Here is a 22,449-nt window from a genome sequence, read left to right on the forward strand (position 1 = left end):
TATATAAAAATCAATTGCTTTCTTACATACCAGCAATGAACATTTGGAATTTGAAATTAAAAAACACAATAACATTTATATTAGCACACAGAAAAAAGAGAGAAGCACTTGGATACAAATCTAACAAAACATGTAAAAGAGCTATATGAGGAAAACTATAAAACTCCAATGAAAGAAATCAAAGATGATCTAAATGAATGGAGAGACAACCCATGGACCTAAACATAAAAGGCAAAATTATAAAACTAGAAGATGACACAAAAGAAAATCTAGGTGACCCTGAACTTGGAAATGGACTTTTAGATACAACACCAAAAGCATGATTCATGAAAGAAAAAAAATGGTAAGTTGTTTTTTTTTGAAGTTGGACTTCATTAAAATTAAAACTTTTTGCTCTATGAAGCATGCCATTGGGACTTCCCTGGTAGTCCAGTGGTTAGGACTCCATGCTCACAATGCAGGTGGCCCAGGTTCAATTGCTGGTCAGGGAACTAGATCCCACATTCTGCAACTAAAGATCCTGTGTGCTGCAACTAACACCTGGCACAGCCAAATAAATAAATAAATAAATAAATAAATAAATAAATATTTTTTATAAAGGGATGCCATTAAGAGAATAAAAAGGTAAGCCACAGACTGAGAAAAACTTTTCAAAATTCACATATGATAAAGGACTGGTATCCAAAATATACAAAAAAAACCCACTTAAAATTCAATAATTATAACAAATGACCCAATTAAGTAATGGGCAAAGAATCTGAACAGATTCCTCATCAAGGAAGAGATACAGATGGTGAGTGCACATATGAGAGGATTCTCAAATTCATATGTCATTAAGGAATTGCAAATGAACACAACAAGATATCACTACATACCTATAAGAATAGCTACGACCCAAAAACACTCACAAAACCAAATGCTGGTGAGGATGTGGAGCAACAGGAACTCTCATTCATTGCTGAGGAAAGTGCAAAATGATAAGACAATTGGAAATTTCTTACAAAACTAAAAATACTGTTATCATGTAATTCAACAATGGTGCTCCTTGGCATTTATCCAAATAAATTGAAAACTACATCCACATAAAAAAAATGCACACTAATATTTATAGTAGCTTTATTCATAATTGTCAAAAACTTGGAGGCAACCAAGATGTCCTTCAGTAGGTGATGGATAAATAAGCAGTGGTATATCCATACCATGGAATATCATTCAATAATAAAAAGAAATGAGCTATCAAGCCACAAAAACTCAGAGGAATCTTAAATGTACATTGTTAAGCGAAAAAGGGCAATCTGAAAATGCTACGTAATATGTACTATGTGATTCCAACTACATGACTCTCTGGAAAAGGCAAAACTATGGAGACAGTAAAAGAATCATTGGTTACCAGTGGTCTGGGGAGAAGGAGGGAGGATGAATAGGGAGATGAAACTATTCTGTATGATACTGTAATGCTGGATACATATCACTATACATTTGCTAAAACACTAAAATGCTCAGTTCAAAGAATGAACTCTAATGTAAGCTTTAGTTAATAATAATGTATCAATATTGGCTTATCAGGTGTAACAAATGTACACACTAATTCAAGATGTTACTAATAGGGGAAACTGTGTGTGGGAAGCAAAGATGAACAGATATATGGAAAGTCTTTATGCTTTCTACTCAATTTTCTGTAAACCTAAAACTACTCTAAAAAAAGAAAATCTATTAGTTTATAAAAATAAACAGATCTCAGAGACCTGTGGAAAACCATAAAGTGTATCAAAATATATATAATGGGAGTCCCAGAAAAGAGAGAGAAAGCAGCAAAAAGAATCTTTGAGAAAATAATGGCCAAATATTTCTCAAATTTTATGAAAAATACTAATCTACACATGCAAGAAGCTAAATTAACCCCAAGTAGAATAAACTTGTAGAAATGCATACACCTACATACATTATAATCACACCATCAGGGCTTCCCTGGTGGCACACTGGTTAAGAATCCACCTGCCAATGCAGGGGACACGGGTTCAAGCCCTGGTCTGGGAAGATCCCACATGCCACAGAGCAACTAGGCCCATGCACCACAACTACTGAGCCTGGGCTCTAGAGCCTGCGAGCCACAACTACTGAGCCTGCAGGCCACAATTACTGAAGCCTGCGTGCCTAGAGCCTGTGCTCCTCAGCAAGAGAAGCCATCACAATGAGAAGCCCGCACACCACAATGAAGAGTAGCCCCCGCTTGCCCCAACTAGAGAAAGCCCACGCACAGCAACAAAGACCCAACGCAGCCAAAAAATTTTAAAAATTTAAAATTTAAAAAAAAAATCACACTATCAAAGAGAGAAATGAAAGCAGCAAGAAGAATGTGTCTCATCATGTATAAATCATCCTTGATAAGATGAAGAAATAATTTCTCATTGCAAACTATGAAAGCCACAAGGCAGTCAATGACATATTAAAGCTGATGAAAAAAATACTGTCAACTAATAATTCTATATATCCTGCAAAATGATCCTTCAAAAAAGAAGGAAAAATTCAGATATTCATTCCCATGTAAACAAAAACAGAGAGAATTGGTTGTTAACAGACCTGCCCTATAAATAATACTAAAGGAAATAATTCAGGTTGATATGAAAAGACACTAGACAGTAACTCGAATCCAAATGAAGAAATAAGGAGCATTGATAAATCTGTAATTGTATAAGTAAATATAAAGGACAATTTAAATGTATGTCTTGCTTAAAAAACTTTCCTTCTCCTACCTGATTTAAAGGAAAATAGCATAAAGGAGTAATTATAAAAGAGTGTTGTACACATGATGTATAAAGGTGTAGTTGTGTGGCACTAATAGCACAAAGGTGGGGGGAAGGAATGGAGCTATATAGGAGCAAAGTATTCATGTATCATTGAAATTAAGTTGTTATTAATCCAGAAGAGATTGTTACAAATTAAGATGTCAATAGTAATCCTCAGCACAAACACTAAGAAAATATCTCATGCCCATGGAACATTCTCTCAGGATGGACCATATGCTAAGCTATAAAACCAGATGCAATAAATATAAAATTATTGAAATCATACAAAATATGTTATCCAACCACAAGGGAATGAAATTAGACATCAATAACAGAAATAAATTTCGGTAATTCACTAATATGTGGAAATTAAACATCCAGTGGTTCAGAGAATAAATCACGGGAGAAATTAGAAAACAGGATGAATGAAAACAAAAATACAACACACCAAAACATATAATGTAGCAGAAACAATGCGTAGAGGGAAATGTATAGCTGTGTACATCTATATTTAAAAAAAAAGAAAGATGTTAAATTAATAACCTAACTTTCCACCTAATGAAATCAGAAAAATAAGAAGAAACAGAACTCAAACAAGCAGAAGGAAGAAAATAATTGAAATAGAGTATAGAAAAATCAATAAAACCAGAACTTAGTTATTTAAAAAAATCAATAAAGGTGACAAACCAAGAAAAAAAAAACAAGAATAAAATATAGATGACTCAAATGATTAACATCATGAATGAAAGGGGAGACATTATTATTGACCTTACGGAAATAAATGAACCATAAGGGAATATTATGAACAGTTATATGTCAACAAATTATGTGACCTAGATGAAATAGACAAATGCTTAGAAAGACATAAACTGCTGAAACTGATTCAAGAAGAAATAGAAAATCTGAGTAGACTTATAACAAGAGACTGAATTAATAATCAAAGAAAGAAAGAAAGAAAAGCTAATTTCATTAATGAATTCTACCAAAAGTTTAAAGAAGAATTAACCCCATCCATGACAAATTCTTCCAAGGAAAAGAAGGCAACACTTCCTAAATTATTTTCTAAAGTCAGCATTAGCCTAATACCCAAACTGGACAGTTATATCAAAGGAAAAGTAAACTCCAGACCAGTATGCATTTGCAAATGTAGATGTGAAAAGCCTCCACAAAATTCTATTAAACTGAGTCCAGCAACATACAAAAAGGATTATGCACCATGACAAGTGGGATTTATCCCAGGAATGCAAGACTGGTCCAACATATGAACATCAATGTAATATACCATATTTATAGAATAAGGAACAAAAAAAAATCACAAGATCATCTGAATAGATGCAGAAAAAGTATGTGACAAAATCCATCGCCCTTTAATGATAAAAGCACTTAAGGGCTTCCCTGGTGGCGCAGTGGTTGAGAGTCCGCCTGCCGATACAGGGGATGCGGGTTCGTGCCCCGGTCCGGGAAGGTCCCTCGTGCTGCAGGGAGTCTGGGCCCGTGGGCCGTGGCCGCTGGGCCTGCGTGTCTGGAGCCTGTGCTCCGCAACGGGAGAGGCCACAACAGTGAGAGGCCTGCGTACCGCAAAAAAAAAAAAAAAAAAAAAAAAAGCACTTAAAAACTAGTAACGGAAGGAAAGTTACTCAACTCAATAAAAGTCATTTATGAAAAAAATCACAGTTAATATAATTAATGTTGAAAGACTCCTCCTCCTCTTATTTCTCTTCCTCCTCGTTTCACTTCTTCCTCCTTCCTCTTCCTCCTCCTCCTCCTTTTTCCCTCTCTCTCTCCCCATTCCTTCCCCATCTTTCCCCCCAATATATCAAACTCAAAATTACACAGCAAATGATTTTACATAGTTTCATCTAAAACTTTCTCGTAGTTAATCAAGCTAATTCCTAATTCCTTTAAGAATTAATTTATGAGCTCCCATTTCTTATGTGTTCCATAAGCATCCTGTGTATAATTCTTTTTACTTATATACAATATTGTCATATATTATTGATATGATTTATTTAACAGTCTATCATTCTTACTAGACTTTAAGCTTCTCAAGGTCAGGAACACATGATTATATTCCTGACAGTAAGTAGGTCTTCAACAAATGCCTATAGAATGGCTCCTGACTCTTAAAAGCTTAGTTTCTCATTTATGAGGCTTCCATTTTATCCTCATTTATAATCTAGTTTATAAGAGATTTTATCATTTTATCATTTAAAAATTTACCAAGTACTAAGGACTTCTTGAAATCTCTATTAGGTGGAGACTCTAAATGCTTGGGGGAGGAACTGTGCCCATTTCTTCTTAGCAACGTGACCTTGGGCAGAGTAACCTATCCATGCCTTCATTTTCCCATGTGTAATGTGGGGATGATAATCGTACCTACCTCATAAGATTATTGGGGAATTAAATAAATTAATACACATTGATGTGTCTGGTACATGGGAAGTACTCCACAATTATTTGCTATCATTATTACAATTAAGGAATCTTATCTAGGCAGTCCCCTGCATCAAAACTGAATCTGAAACTTCCTAGGGGAAATGTTTTATAATGTGGAAGAGGAACTTATACCACATTGTGATGACAGATCTCTACACACTTTATCTCGCATGATTCTAGCAACTCCAGGAGGTAGACCAGGCAGGAATTATTTATTGGTATACTCATTTTATAGATGTGGAAACTGACCCCGTAGCTCAGGAACTAGGTAATTTGTTTGAACTATATCCTGAAGAAAAACAAATGCTGATAAAAATCGTCTGTTTTGTTTTAATTGGTAGACGTTCTCTTGTCGTGGTTTAGGGGTGTGAGGTTTGTTTGCTATATCTCCTTTTAGTCATTTATATGCTTGAATTCTCATTCTTTTTTTTTTTCTTCTTCTTCTTCCCTCAGTTAAAGAAAAAAAGTAAAATGAAACTGTGGAAGTCAGCTTCAGGAATCACTGACTTCCAGATATCTCTAGGCACAGCACCTTAGTTAATAAGCATCATCTAGGGCCTCCCTGGTGGCGCAGTGGTTGAGAGTCCGCCTGCCGATGCAGGGGATACGGGTTCATGCCCCGGTCTGGGAGGATCCCATATGCCGCGGAGCGGCTGGGCCCGTGAGCCATGGCCGCTGGGCCTGCGCATCCGGAGCCTGTGCTCCGCAACGGGAGAGGCCACAACAGTGAGAGGCCCACATACCGCAAAAAGAAAAAAAAAAAAAAAATAAGCATCATCTAACCTCTCTGTGTCTCAGTTTCCTCATCTGTAAAATAGGAATAACAAGTACCCACCTCCTCGAGGTTCATGAGTGCTAAGTGAATCGACACAAAACACCTGGAAGAGTGCTTAGCACATAGTGCTCAGACAGCATTGGCTGGAACCTTTAAGGCCAGCACTCTTCAGAGAGGCACTGCCTGCAGAAACACATTCAGGTAGTCCTCCCTTTTCTATCTGCTCTCTCTTTTTTTTTTTTTTTTTTGCGGTACACGGGCCTCTCACTGTTGTGGCCTCTCCCATTGCGGAGCACAGGCTCTGGACATGCAGGCTCAGCGGCCATGGCTCATGGGCCCAGCCGCTCCGCGGCATGTGGGATCTTCCCCCACTGGGGCACGAACCCGTGTCCCCTGCATCGGCAGGCGGACCCTCAACCACTGTGCCACCAGGGAAGTCCTGCTCTCTTTTTGGTGCCCCTTCTCTATGTCAATGAAAATTACATGTTACTCAGGGCTTGAGGCAAAATGTCAAAGAAGAAACCATTGCTAATAATCACGGAAATGCAAAGCAAAACCACAGTGAAATATCACCTCACACCTGTCAGAGTGGCTGTCATCAAAAAGAACACAAATAATAAATGTTGGCGAGGACGTGGAGGAAAGGAAACCCTCCTACACTGTTGGTGGGAATGTAAATTGGTTCAGCCACTATGGAGAACAGTATGGAGAGTCCTTGAAAAACTAAAACTTGAACTACCATATGACCCAGCAATTCCACTCCTGGGCATATACCCTAAAAAACCCCCACTAATTTGAAAAGATACATGCACCCCAATGTTCAGAGCAGCATTATTTATAATTGCCAAGATATGGAAGCAACCTAAGTGTCCATCAACAAATGGATGAAGAGATGTGATAAACACACACACACACACACACACACACACACAATGGAATGCTACTCAGCCATAAAAAAAGAATGAAATTTTGCCACTTGAAACAACATGGATAGACTTGGAGGGTATTATGCTGAATGAAATTAGTCAGACAGAGGAAGAAAATACTGTATGCTATCACTTATATATGGACTCTAAAAAATACAACAAACTAGTAGATATAATTTTAAAAAAAGCATACTTACAGATATAGAGAACCAACTCGTGGTTACCAGTGGGGAGAAGAGAGGGAAGAGGGGCAAGATAGGGGTAGGGGAGTGAGAGGTACAGCTATTAGGTATGAAACACGCTACTAGGATATACTGTACAACATGGGGAATATAGCCACTATTTTATAATAACTATAAATGGAGTATAACCTTAAAAATTGTGAATCACTATATTGTACACCTGTAACATATGATATTGTACAGCAACTATACTTCAATTAAAAAAAACTAAAGTGCCATTAGATGGAAAAAAAAAAGCAGTTTTTAAGAGAAACCAAGAGAGGAAGGAAGGAAGCTGACATATCTTCCTGGTGGAAGAGGAGGAAGTTTAGAGGAAGCCTTTGAGGGACTACAGGGAAATCTTAGGAAAACGCTAGGTAGAATCACTATTGGATGATTTGAATTTAAAACACAGTTTCCTCTCTTATCTTTTCCCCTTACCATTTTAATGGGCAATACATGGACTTCTGGTAAAACTTCTCATTTTTGCTACAAAATTGTGAATGTGCATATGTGGGTGCGAGGTCAAAATTATTCCTTTTTTTTTTAAGTCAATTATCCTTAGCCATAAAGATTGAAACATCAAATACACCCAGGGATATGGTCTACAATAAAGATTTGGATTCACAAAAGTAAGAAAATTAAGCCTCTGGGGAAAATTACCATACCCAGCCACTGTTTTATCTCACTTTGCCTTATGAAAGTATTTTTCATCTCTGTTATGTACCAAGCTACTGTTAAGAATTCTTAAATACTTTCAAATGGTTAGTGGTTCATACTGACACATCAGTGCTTCTAGTAAAGCCTCCCTCTTCCTTCTTAGTTTCTAAAGCAAGTTTCTCTTTCACAGAAATACTTTATGCCTATTAGTCTCATAAAATTTTTCTATTTCAAGGGGATGACTAGAACAAAACTTTTTGAGCTGCTACAAAATGATTTATGCGTCTTATTCTAAAGAAATGTTCCCATGTGCTTGAACATTATTTATGTACTATAAATTCTCAGAACTCTAAACTTGGCTGGGCACCATTAATGACTTCCTTTTGCTTCTTCTGAGTCACTATCCTGCCTTCCATGTGGTTCTCAAACTAAGCATAACTTTATGAGTTCTTCCCCCTAATTAGAGGGAGACTGTATGAAGGAGTTAGTTAGGGAGACAAAGGAAATATACAGAGATGAATTCATAATACAACATTTAAATATGTAAGCTCCAGAGCCAGGACTCAGGAAACCTACTGCAGGTAAGTGAACATCTTTAATAAACAGAATGGAGAATTTTAAATGTATCCATACCTTTGGGATAGGGTAAGATCGTACTTTTAGATCTCTTAATTGCAAAATAACCATAGCCTAAAATGTGAAGCTTTATTGGTTGCATCTTAGCTCAATACTTTTGCTTAATGGCATTAGACATGTGGCAACATAGAGAAGTTACCCTGAATTCTCTTTATAATTATCATAAAACTGCATTGTGTCTATTAAAAATTAAGTTCAAGCTTGCTATATTGATATGTGTGTAATGTGTTTAAAATTAAATCCTATGGATAACTGTGAGCTCTGTGCTTTCATTAACAAAATATTGAAATTCCAAGGCAACCTGAGTTTGGTAGCAGCTGCAATTCAGGACTTGCTGAGTTTCCAGTTGTCTGGACACCTCTACAATGCGCACATGCCCACAAAGGAGGTGGAAGCTTTTTTGGTACCCATGGTGTGATTTTCACGGTAAACAACATATGAACATGGGGATTGGTTGCGCACCGAATAGAGATCTTCCTGGAGTTTTACAGTAAGGGCTTGATGGGGGAATTTGATGCTGTTTTGTCCATCAGTTGAGGACCAAGTTTTTGTCTCTAAGTGAAAGAAGTTTGCTCCTGCAGAAGAAATGACTATATTTTTAGGAATGTCTTACAAAGGAAAACACTGGTCAAAGTACCATTTTCATGTAAAGAATGCCCTTTAATATCGACCCCAAAATGATAAATTCAGAGTTTTAGTAGCCACAGTGAAACACTCAGTGTATCTGCAGTAGGGGTGGGGAAGTGGGCAGGAAGTCAAAAGGGGGTGTATGGCTGAATAAAAGGCTGGTAGACTGGGGTGTCTCCCTTCTCCTTTACTCAGCTCTTCATGCTGATGCCCCTGCTCTGGTTCCCAGGGAGGTTTCTGTGCCAGTAAATTGTGATTCTCTGTCATCGCTTGTCAGTCTCTCCAATTTGGGGCCAACGGTTTGTGCTGTGACCTCACTTCTTTTATGGATCTAAGAGGAGTTGTTTTTTTTTCAGTTTGTTCAGCTTTTTCCTTGTTGTTAGGACAGAGTTGCGACTTCCACATTCTGGACCAGAAACTGCTCTTCAAGATTATAGGGAAGGAGGGTAACGTAACTATGAGCTATGAATTCACCGCTCCATGTTAGCAAGAGAAAGCTTCATTTGATGGGTAGAGTCACGTTTACGAAGAATCTGAAAGATGGGAGCTTATGAGTAAGGAGGCTGCATAGGAACTTTATCCCCACCCTCCTGGGATGAAGGGTGTGATCAGAATCTTAGCAGTATTGCAGAGAGGAAGAAGAATGAGACGGGGACAGGAAAGGGGCCCCCGGCTGTACCGCTGGGGCTGTGCCGTATCGGGCATGCACTGAAAGGGGCCCAGAGACTGAGAAAGACTATTTACTAATGTTTTCTCTCCAGAAATGGATTGTATCTCTCTGTACACCCTTTGCAAAATTACAGGGGAGAAGAGAGAGGCATAAAATAAAGACCGAAGTGGTTTTCAAATGTGAATACACTTGGAATTCAATTCCTCCTTTTTTATTGTTACTGTTGTAAAATCAAATTTCAAAACAAGGCGATTTAAACATCTGTATCCCACTATATTAAATTGTAAGCAATTTTATTTTAGGTGCATTTCTCCAATTTACTCCCACTTTAAGGAAATTTTGTGAAAGTTTCCAGCAGAGGAGAATATCATGAAGTTGGCCCAAACCCCGAGTTGGGGTGTAGCCCAGAAACAGCTGCTCGGGTAGTTGTTCCCTCCCTGCTGCTTTTTCCTCATTCACAGTCCTGGGGTTTTGCTAAATGCTGCCCGTAGAACAAAATTATCTCAGTGCTCGTTGCCAGCCAAAGAAAGGCAGTTAGCTGATTAAACAGAGCAGAAGATGTCTTCCTTCCTCCCGAAAGGGTGAGAAATCAATAGCATTTTTTTGAAAGAAATAACAAGAAGCAGAGGGCATCCAGCAGGTGTAAGCCGGAACCACAAATTCCACCTTCGAGTCTTCGTTGTAGAACCAGCCATGGCCATCCTACAGGGTGTGGTGCACAGGGATGCCTGGGACATTTGTGAGGGGGGCAGTCTCTCAGGGGCCCAGCCTGGGCTCCAGCTGTTCATCATCTTCCACGCTGATTCCTATCGAACAGAACTGTCCGGCTTGTTCACTCCCTACCACCCCCATCATAAATACACTTCCCTCTCCCTCTCCCTCTCTTCTCTGTTAAATATGGTCCAAATTGAACTTGTCATTTCTACCCTTCGAGTCCTACTTTAGACTACACAAAAATTTTTACTGGCAATCGTGCCTTCCCTGGGGCTGCCCAGCTGCCATTGGGGTGATTAGGGTGTTTCCTGCAGCTGAAGTCTCTTGTAATTAGCAAGCCCTTCAGGCAGCCTGGACTCTGAATTTAGCTGCCATCTGGTATCATCTGTAAATGACAACGGCACTGTATTTTCTCTGTTGACTCAGTCCTGTCTGCACACACCCCCGCACCTCAAGCGACCCTCAGCTTCTCTTGTCAACCTATAGCGATCAAGGCACCTCAGGCTCTAGTTAACTTGCCAAGAATTTCCAGAGCCATGAGGAGGCTAAAGCAAAAGGCCCCCATGGGCCAAGTAGTATCTCCCATCACTCTGTACCAGTGTTTTTTAAAGTATGGCTTCAGGACAGGCAGCACTGGAATTATCTAGGGGCTTACTAGAAACAAAACTCTTAGACCTTAGACCTTACCCTAGACCTATAATCAGAAACTCTGGGAGTGAGCACAGTGATCTGCATGTTAACAAGCCTTCTATGTCATTCTAATACATGCTAAAGTTTGGCTTCTCGCCAGTGTCCCATTAACATTTGGGGCAGTATAATTCTTTGTTGTGGGGACTGTCCTGTGCCTTGTAGGATGCTTCACAGTAGCCTTAGCTTCTACCCACTAGATGCCAGATTCAGGAAATCTGAGTTGGATCCTAAGATGGTGCATTTTTAACAAGCTGTAAGGTTTGCCCCTGTTGCTGCTCTGTAGACTGCACTTTGATTAACCAGGTTCTATAGGACCTTGAAAGATTTCTTGAATGAAGAAATAAATAATGAAAAGACAAGGATGTCTTTTTTTTAGCATGTGTAAGCATTGATTTTCTTTGTCATTGAACTCCTCATTTCTGGAATTCCATCCCTTTCCTTATTTCTATGTTTTAATATTGAGAAAGATCAGCTTTATTTTAGTAAGTGCAGTTGATAGATACAACAAAGTACCAAAGATCTTTGCTTATGAATTATACTACATTTAGCGATACATACAAGTGAATGCCCCAAATCTATTTCCCAGCCAGTGAAAGATACACCATGCTACTCTAAGTCCTAATTCACTCAACTAATATCTCTAATAACACTTTCTCTGCGCAGGGCATGCTAGTCAATTGCTCATCTAAACATATATGAATGCCACTGGTAATAAACGCATACCAACTGCTGTATGCTTTCACTAGATATAATTCCAAAATGTCATGTTTACTGGGAAAGGTTAATGCCTCATGGCCAAATATCCACATAAAAGAGAAAATTAGCCAACAGGGCTAACTTGTTTTTATTGTCATCTCAGTTAGTGAGAAACGGTTTCAAATGATCTTCTATCACCATAGGAGAATGATAGCATTTGCAATTGAAGAAGTGGCCAGGTGATTTCTTTCTAGAGCTAAGGAATTCCTGGTGCTTTCTTTGTTTCTCAGTTAATCCTTTGACAGATGTGGCTTTGAGGTGCAAAGAAGTCTAAAATCTTGGGGATGGAGAGCCATTGCTTTAGAAGTTAAAGGACTTTTGGGGGGGACTTGGAATTGGAAAACACAAAAAGAAAGGCACACTACCAAATATCCCTGCATACACAATGATGCTGCGTGATGGATAACAGGGAACATATCAAACGTGACATGCTGTTTTGTACTAGGACTTAGAACTATGTTGGGTGCCTCAATTTCAAGAATATATAAATGAGGGCTTCCCTGGTGGCGCAGTGGTTGAGAGTCCGCCTGCTGATGCAGGGGACACGGGTTCGTGCCCCAGTCCAGGGAGATCCCACTTGCCGCGGAGCGGCTGGGCCCGTGAGCCATGGCCGCTGAGCCTGCACGTTCAGAGCCTGTGCTCCACAATGGGAGAGGCCACAACAGTGAGAGGCCCGCGTACCGCAAAAAAAAAAAAAAAAAAAAAGAATATATAAACGGGCTCGGTGGACGCATTTTCATTGCAGCATCTCAACATGCCATTGCTTTTTTTTAAAAACGTATTTATTGGAGTATAATTGCTTTACAGTGGTGTGTTAGTTTCTGCTGTATAACAAAGTGAATCAGTTATACATATACATATGTCCCCATATCTCTTCCCTCTTGCATCTCCCTCCCTCCCACCCTCCCTATCCCACCCCTCTAGGTGGTCACAAAGCACAGAGCTGATCTCCCTGTGCTATGCGGCTGCTTCCCACTAGCTATCCATTCTACATTTGGTAGTGTATATATGTCCATGCCACTCTCTCACTTTGTCCCAGCTTACCCTTCCCCCTCCCCGTATCCTCAAGTCCATCTCTAGTAGGTCTGAGTCTTTATTCCCGTCTTGCCCTTAGGTTCTTCTGACCATTTTTGGGGGGTTGGAAATAAATCACTGGCTGCTGATGAACACATTATACTTAAAGTGCACTCTTTCTAGAAGCACACACATTCTCATTTTACAATGTGTGTCAGAGACTTACTAGGTGTTCAGTTAGCTGTTTTCCTTTCCCTCCTGGGCATGTGGTCAGATTATATTTCCCAGTCTTCCTTGCAGTTAGGTCCAGCCATGTAACTGAATTTTGGTCACTGAGATGTGTTCCACCTCCACACCTGGCCCACGACATCTTCCCAGGCATGAGTTTCCACACTCTTATGTTTTCTGCTGGCTTGAGGCAGATGGGCACAGCGAACTTGGAAGCCATGTTTTGAAGATGGAGAAGCCAAAATATAAAGAAGCGTGGGTCCCTGTTTGAAGGGGGCTGTCCTTTAGACAGGAATACTTGTTTTGGTCTTTAAATAAATGAGAAACAAATTTCTCTTGTGCATGAGCCATTATACATTTTGGAATTCATTTGTTCCAACTGCTGGCATTACCCTAATTAACACATAATGTACTTCTCACATATAATTGGATACTCCAGCAGAGATGCCCTTTTACTATTGCAGATGCTGCTTCCACAAATTGATTTTGGTTCCTTTTCCTCCTTTTCTTTTGCAGATCCTAGATCATATCGCCCTCTTTTAGCTCCTTATCGCTGTTCTCTACTTACCTAGCTTACCTGTTCCTGGTCCTTATCTATAATTATTATCTCTTTTTTAGAGCTCATTGGTGGCAAGGTGTGTGAGACAGCAAGAGAGAGGGAAAAGGCAACATAAACCCCTACCTCACTATTCCCGTTCCTGCCAGCTCTGCCAATCCTTCCTCCTTCTCTTCCTTTATCTCCTTCCTCTTTACCCATCTTGGATGCCATTCCTATATGTCATCATTTCATAAAAAATTTATTCTTATTTCTCAGCATGCTAGAGCCTCATTACTACTGTTGGTTTTATAATCTTAACTTCCTCTGCTAAACCAGTCTCTGGCTATACCATGTTCCCTCCATCATGGGGCATCTCATTGTATGAATATATAATTTTAGATGCAACAGAAGGCACGAGTGTAGGAAGATCACACAGAGAGAGTAGAGAACAAGAAGAAAAGAATCCTGATACATTTCAATCAGGGCAGTGTTGGGTCATAAAAGCCAAGGGAAGGGATCATTTAAAGAAAAGGGGAACAGTGGATTATCTTGGGTGTGCCTGAGATGTCAGCCCCCAGAAGAACTGAAAAATATCTTTTACACTTTGGCGTTGGAGGTCATCAATGGCCTCCATGAGAGCAATTCTAATGAAGTGATCGGAAAGAAGTTATCCTGGAACTGTGTTAGAGAGTTAGTGGGAGACGTAGAAAAAATAAGTGCATGTAGAAAACTCTCTTGAGAATTTTGTGAAGGATAAGAAAATTCAGGACCTAAGAAAATGGAGCAGAAAATAAGTAACTTCATGGAAATGAGGAAGTGATGAAGGAAAGGGTCCAGAAAGACATGGAGGTGCAGAGTTATAGACCCAGGTTGAGGGTGATAAATGGCTACAGGTAATGAAGATGGTCCTGATCAAAAGAGTAGACACATGGAAGGGGAGGGGACAAATGGAAAGTGTATATTGAGGGGGCAAACCACAATCTTTTTCTACTAAACAATTATGCCTATGAATGAGTCTGGTGGCAGTTTTCCTCTAAGGAAGTCATGTTCTCATAAATAAAAAAACATTATTTTGAATGATTAGAGATAGGAAGAGGGAGATGAGAATCGTAAACAACATTTAAATTTATATATACACCTGTTTACATATATTTATTTACACAATAGAGAGATCCAAAGCCTATCGAAGTGGAACTGAAATGCTGTTGGTCTCCAGCTTTGTCAGAATATGAGGGGAGAAGAAAAAATATCATTTACTTGTTTTTTGCATAACTGAGCATTCCATTTCTAGTACCACAACTGTCTGCTATGTTCTGGTCTTACTTGTTTTAAAAGTTACAGGACATTGACATAATCAGCACTTTACAGCACAGGGATGCTATGTAACTTTAGCTCAACTACACAAAAATGGAGATCAGAAAATATCCAAGGACTTTGACTTTCATTCTGATGAGCAGACTATATAATATGCATCACTTTGATGTCAGTAGCTAAAAAAAGACATCACCAGGGAATAAAATAAACTTATCTTTAGCTGCTAAGATTCTAACATAGAACAATGATGAAGTAACAGGATAGCAATGAACAGATCATTTAATAACAGTGTGTCCATGATAAAAACAGAAAAAAAAATATGGAAGCATAGAGTCCTAACCACTGAACCACCAGGGAATTCCCCCAAACAGAATATTTTTTAAAGTTAAGTTTTTAATTCTATTCTATGGCTCACCTTCACCAAATAAGTGAAGCATAGTTCCACAATTTAATTTGATTCAATTTGGTTCAATTCAATCCAATTCAGCTTTATTCAGCTCAAGAAATGTGTATTTATTTAGGAAGCCAAAGTCATATCAAATATTAGGTTTTGAAAATAATTGATTTTTTTCACAGTAAAATGTATATAATAAAATATATATGTATATAATATATATAGCACATATATAAAATATTTTATTGTATATATGTATATCTGTGTATATATGCACATACACACACACATATATATATATGGCTACATCATATTCATATACATATATATATATATATATATATACACACACATATGGTTACCTCACTGGAGTATGAAAACATATTATTTTGAACTTGGAAATTTTGGCATTATTGTAGGAATGGCACCAGTAAAGAAAAAAAAAAGCATGTGCCAAAGTATGCTTGGGGATATTTTGGAGACACTAAAAATTTTCTTAATCACAACTACCATACAATTGGTATTTTTTATGGTTGTTAGCAACTTCATATAAATGAAACTTTAGAAATTTTGTCTCAGAATTATGCAAACTGAAATGGCATTCTGGAATCTCTGTTTTCTCTTTGCTATAGAAGAACATTGGGGAGTTGGGAGGACAGAATATTTTGGGGAGAGACAGGAATGGCATCTTGATGAGAGGCTTAAGGACATTAGGAAGAAAATAGCTGGCCTGGGAGACACTTCTTGTGGCTGTGTCGTAGTTTACCAGGCCTGTCATAGCAAAGTATCACAAACTGGGTGACCTGAAACAATAGCAATTTATTGTCTCACAGTTCTGGAGGCTAGAAGTCCAAAATCAAGATATTGGCAGGGTTATGCTTGCTCTGAAACCTGTAGGGAAGAATATTTCCTTGCCTCCTTCCAACTGCTAGGATCTTTGGCCATCATAGGTGTTCTTTGGCTTTCAGCTATAACACTGCGATCCCTGCCTTGGTGGTCACATGGTGTTCCCCTTGTGTGTCTGAATCTCCACATAGTGCTTTCCTCTTCTACAAGAACACCAATAATGTTGGATTAGGGCCCACCCCAATGACCTCACCTTAACTTGATTACATCAGCAAAGATCCTATTTCCAAATGAGGTCACATTCATAGGTACCAGGGGTTAAGACTTCAATATTTCTTTGGGCGACACAGTTCAGTCCATAACAGCAGGTAAGACTCGGATACTTTCACACAGAGAGTGATATATAATATTCTGTATTGGGCTCTCAGCAGAGCTGTTCTGTGTCTAATGTGACTAGTGCTGTTATCCCCAAATCTTCTATCAACTTCTATCACATCCTGTTTGAGTAGCATTTTCACAAAATCAATGTAAAGGATCTTTTTTCCATGCCTTAACCAGTATGGGACAGAGAGAAGAGAACAGGCATAATATAGAATACAAGCTAAGTTTCTGTAACAAAGAACACACACAGTGGCTTAGATAAAACAGAAGTTCAATTCTCTGTCATCTTACAGTCCATGGGTCAGCCACCAGTCCAAGTCAGGAAGGCAACTCTGCACAAGGCCATGAAGGGACCCAAGTTAGTGAGCATTTATGGGTCCAAGTTGACTATTCTATTATTACGAACTTCTAACCAGCAGAAAGTGAAAAAGACAACAGAAGGCAAACAGCTCCCTTTTTGAAGGACATGATTCAGAAGTTGCAAACATTGTTTCCTCTTAAATATCACTGGCCAGAACTAGGTCAAATGGTCCCACCTGGGTACAAAAAAACTGGGAAGTGTAGTCTCTATCTGACCAATGGTGTGCCTTGCTGAAACCTGGTAGGAGGGGATTCTACTTCAAATAATGAGTGAAAATGGATACTGGGGGACAATTAGCCATCTCTGCCAAGGGTAACAATAACATGAGTGAGACCGGGAGTTCACTGAGAATAAGAAACTGTTGTTAGAAGTAACCAAGTTAAGGCCCAGGAATTCCCAGAGACCCCAGGACTTCCAAAAGCATAGCAGTTGAAAGTGTACAGGGGGGTTAAGTGTGGTGTTTGGCAAAGGGCCTAACCAATGTTTTTTTTTCTTTTTTTTTTCAAAGTATGCAGTGACTGTGGCTAGTAACTAGATCTTATATAGTGAATAGAGGGAGCCTGATGTTGGAATCTCAGCACTAGAAAAGTAAAGAAGAGGGAGCTACAGTAAACTACAATAAAGCAGTGGTTTTAGAAAAGGAGAGGAGGACTCAGAGTTGATTTGCCATCAATTAAAACATATATATTGAAAAACAAGCAACTAAAAATTTTAGAAAGAAGTTATGGGAAATATAAGGGGTAGAAAAAACAACAAAGGAAGTCACCTTCACTTTGAGATTTAAAGCAAGGCATTAAATTTCTAATAATAATGCTGATGTGTGTGTGTGTGTATATATATATATATATATATATATATATATATATATATATATATATATATATATATATATATATCCTGTAATATTATATGTATCTTATATGATGTTCTAGTAGCAAGCCCCAACAAGAAGACTGAAATATTCTGAGTAATGAAGTTAACATATTGTCTCCTAAACCACTTTGAAATAGACATTCATTTGGATACATAAATAATCTAATATTTGTTTAAAAATCAGTTTAAGAAAAACTACCACAAACATAACACTTAATGGTGAAACATCCAAAGCTTTTCCCTTAGCTTGAGAACAGCCAAAGATAATTACTATTACAGTGTGTTGGAGGTTCTACCCAAAGCAATTAGTTAAGCAAACACATAACCCTCTCTCCCGCCAAAATGGTAAAATAATTGAGAAATAGGACTGTAGGTTGTCTTTTTTTTTTCTGACAGAACACATAATTGTGTATGTAGAAAATGCAAACAATTTATAGGCAAACTACTAGAACTTAGTAAATGAGTTGTTGAATAAAAGATCAATATAAAAAATCAGTTTTAGGGCTTCCCTGGTGGTGCAGTGGTTGAGAGTCCGCCTGCGATGCAGGGGACACAGGTTCATGCCCCGGTCCAGGAAGATCCCACATGCCGTGGAGCAGCTGGGCCCGTAAGCCATGGCCGCTGAGCCTGCACGTCCGGAGCCTGTGCTCCACAACGGGAGAGGCCACAACAGTGAGAGGCCCACGTACCGCAAAAAAAAAAAAAAAAAAAAAAAAAATCAATTTTATTTTTATATGCCAGTAACAAAATGAAAATAAAATTTAAAAAGATACCACTTACAATAGATTCAAAGAGCATCAAGTATCTAGCAAGAAATCTAAGAAAGATAGTTAAGACTTCTACACTGAAACTAACATTACTGAAATAAACAGATACATCATGCTCATAGATTGGAAGACAAAATTATTTAGATGTCAAATTTCCTCAAACTGTTCTATAAATTCATCACAATTTCAATTAAAATCTCAGGTAGTTGATTGTGGTAAATGACAATCTTTAATAAAATTTATATGGAAATGGGAAGGCAAAGAATAAAGTCAATTTCAATTCAAAAAACAAAGCAGGAGGATTTACCCTACCAGATATCAAGACTTACTGAAAGCTCATTATGACAGTTGGTATTGGCTCAAGGATAGACAACTAGACTGACCAATATGATATTGATAGAAGAGAGAAACTATCCTCTTCTCTTAAGAAATAATCCACACATACACAGATGCCAGATTGATGTCAAAGGTGACACTACAGTATAGTGGAAGGCCCTTTCAATAAGTGGTGCTGGTTCAATTGACATCCACTTGGAAAAAAATTAAGCTTGACCTCACACCATACACAAAAGCCAATTCCAGATGTATTGCAGATCTAACGGTAAAAATAAAAAGACTTTCAGATAAAAACATGGGAGAGTATCTCTGAGACCTTGAAGTAGGCAAAGACTTCTTTGACAGAACACAAAATGTATTAACTCTTAAAATTAAAAAATGGATAAATTTAACTATATTAACATTATGAACTTCATTTTTTAAAAAGACACCTTAAAGAACTAAGAAGAAAAGCCTCATCATGAGATATATTTCCAATTCATATACCTGAAAAAGACTGTATCTAGAATACACAAAGGATACCTATTAATCAATAAGAGCTAAACATCTCAAAAGAAAAGTGGATGAAAGTCTTGAAGGTATATCACAAAAGAGCATATCAAAATGGCCAATAAACATATGAAATAATAATGACACATGAAATAGCAATAAACACATTAAAAGGTGCCAAAGTTTGAGAGAAACTCAAGAGGGAAATTTAAATTAAAAGCATGATGCTAATAGCGCTACATACTCACATGAGTGACTAAGAAGGAAAAAGACAAATCTAAGTGTTGACAAGGATGTGGAGCAACCTGAACTTTCAAATACTGCTGTGGGGGTAGAAACTGGTACAGTCATTTGGAAACTCTTTGGTAGTATCTATTAAGCTGAAAATATACATAACCTATGACTCAAAAATTCTACTCCTAAATATATATCCCACTGAAATGAGTACATATATTCACCAAAAGACATGTACAAGGATGTTCTTGGCAGCAATAATTATACTAGCCAAGAGCTGGAATTTGTCAAATGCCAGTGTCAAGAATGGAAGGGATAAGTAAATTGTGGTATATTCCCTTAATAGAATCTTATATAGAGATGAAAATTAATGAACAGAAACTATATGTGACAACGTGGATGAATGTCACAAACATGATGAGAAACAACAAAAAGGGCCAGACACAAAGAGTGCCTAATATATGATTTTATTTATTTAGTGTTCAAAATCAGGCAAAATTAATCTATGATGTTAGGAAGTCAGGATAGTGGTCACCCTTGTCTGAGGTGAAGTGATGGAGGGAAGTATGAAGAGAACTTCTGGGGATGCCAGAAGTCATGTTCTGTTTCTTGGTCATGTTTCTGTTTCTGTTTCTGGTCATGTTCTGTTTCTTGTTTTGATCGTTGGTTACATGGATGTATTTAATTTTTAAAATTCAGAGCACGATGCACTTATGATTTGTGTACACTTCTACATAAAGGTTATACTTCAATACAATTAAAAACACCAATTCTATTACCTTATGGTTACATATCATGCAAAATAATTAGAAGGCACAATTTCAGCTCTTAAGGAACTTCATAAATCCAAGTGAGGGAAATGAAATTCATGTTGTAATATGATTCAAGGGGCATAGAAGAAATAATTATAAGTAAAATAATATGCCACAACTTACATGAGGAGGCTAAATTTAAGGAAAAGCAAATGGGAATAAAAGAATTGCAAGGATGAACATTTTCTTCAATTCTGTCTTGGTTGGGATACAGTGTTTGGAAAAGACAAGCAATATTATATTTTTTAAAATGCATATATCTTTTAATTTTTTAAAAATGTGATTTATGCAAATTAAAACTTATAATAAAGGACTCTAAGGGTATAAAACAGGCTATAGGAAATCCTGAAGCAGTTTCTATGACCAGACAATAGCAAAGTTTAAAAAGAAGCTTTGCCAACCAAGTGAAAGTTCATGAGGAAGAAAAAAAAGTCCATGGCTTCATAGCACTTCTGTAGCCATTGATCTCCTAGGCATGGGTAAATTTTGTCCCTCCTTAATGACTTTTCCCAGTCTACTAGTTTTCCATCTTTTTTTTTTTTTTTTCTGAGCCCACTCAAGTAGACATGTATATGTGGAATTGAAAGAAATGGTTTGCAATACCAAATACTGATCAATTATTTTAACGGCCATGGCTTCAAGAGAAACCTAGACAGAAATGATCTCAAAATGCAAATAACATAATCTTATTCAACAACAAATTATAGCACTTCTGAGTGATCTGACATTTTCACTGCATAGTAAAATTAGGGCTACACAATGTAGGCTCCACCGTAATTTTTGTGATATACTCTAAGGCAGTTGTTTGCAACTCATGGTCTCTTTTACAAGATCTATTTCTCAAAACAGAAATCGAGTCTCTTTTGGGAGGATCTGAAGCTTTGAAATTCACTTCTTACCCTTTCCATGTAAAAATCACCTTTTCAGGGTCTGAGGCAACAATGTCCCTCTTAGTAGGTCTCATTCATGCCACTTGAGCGATTTCAATGAGTTGGGAGTATCCATAGAATAGTTTCTCAGGAGTAAGATTACATGTTTACTTTGTACATGAGCCCAAAGACTTTGCAATGCGAGCATTTTCATAGTTCTAATAGATTTCCAGAGTTCTACCTTTTCTTTTTTCTATGCTAATGTCCAGAGGTCATTAAAAAAGGGAGACATTTTAGAAAATCCTGAATAAAAACAAACTAAATATCCCTGCCAATCTGTGAATAAGTCAAACTTTCCAATTGCTTATTTTATTTTATTTTTTTGATTTGTTTGGTTTATCTGGTTTGTTGATAAGTAAGGACAGTAATGACCTCTAGTTTATCCCTCCTACTTTGTATAGCCAATCTTTAACTGGCAAGATCTACTGAAATTCAGGTGCCACTGTTAGTTAAGTCATACTTCGAAAAAAAAAAAAGAAGACAAACAGAAAAAAATGACTGTGACATTAGGGTAGGTGGAAACTTCTTTAAAAATACAGGGGAAGAACATTATTTTGAGGTGTGGTTCTTTCACTTCCTGCTGTTTCAGGCACTCAATCTTATTTTCAAGTGCTGTACCTTCTCAGTGAAGGACAGAAAAGCAGCATCTAACCCTCTTAAGTGTGAAAAAACATACAGTGAAAGGAAATGAGCAAACTTTGTATTCCATCTTTGTTGCTGTAGTCTTGAGAAATTCCTCAAATCAAGATTCGCTCTTGAAGAGAAAATCGATTTAGTTCCATGGCTATTGTTAGCTCATTTTGTGGGATTACTAAACCCATCCAACTCAAGTTGCTTGTTTCAAATACCTCCTTTCCCTTGTATTTTCAAAGTTCATTATACATGTATGTAGACACAGTCAAGGATAACGCCTTGTGCTTTCTGTTTCTTGGGTTCCAACCTCAGTTCCTAATAACCCAGACATCAAAACTGCAGTCCGTGGCACCCTTTCATTTCGTCGTTTTAACCTGGCCCTTCTGCCGGTCTGAGAATGCTG

General features: G+C 37.9%; 1 non-coding gene across 1 annotated transcript; it reads left to right on the plus strand.

Annotated features, from left to right (window-relative positions):
• The first annotated feature begins 418 nt into the window (after positions 1-418).
• TRNAC-ACA (transfer RNA cysteine (anticodon ACA)) lies at positions 419-491 on the plus strand. The gene has a single exon. It is a non-coding gene; the product is annotated as a tRNA-Cys (tRNA).
• Positions 492-22,449: the final 21,958 nt, after the last annotated feature.

Source organism: Mesoplodon densirostris, chromosome 17 (genome assembly GCF_025265405.1).
Source record: "Mesoplodon densirostris isolate mMesDen1 chromosome 17, mMesDen1 primary haplotype, whole genome shotgun sequence".
NCBI classification, from domain to species: Eukaryota; Metazoa; Chordata; class Mammalia; order Artiodactyla; family Ziphiidae; genus Mesoplodon; species Mesoplodon densirostris.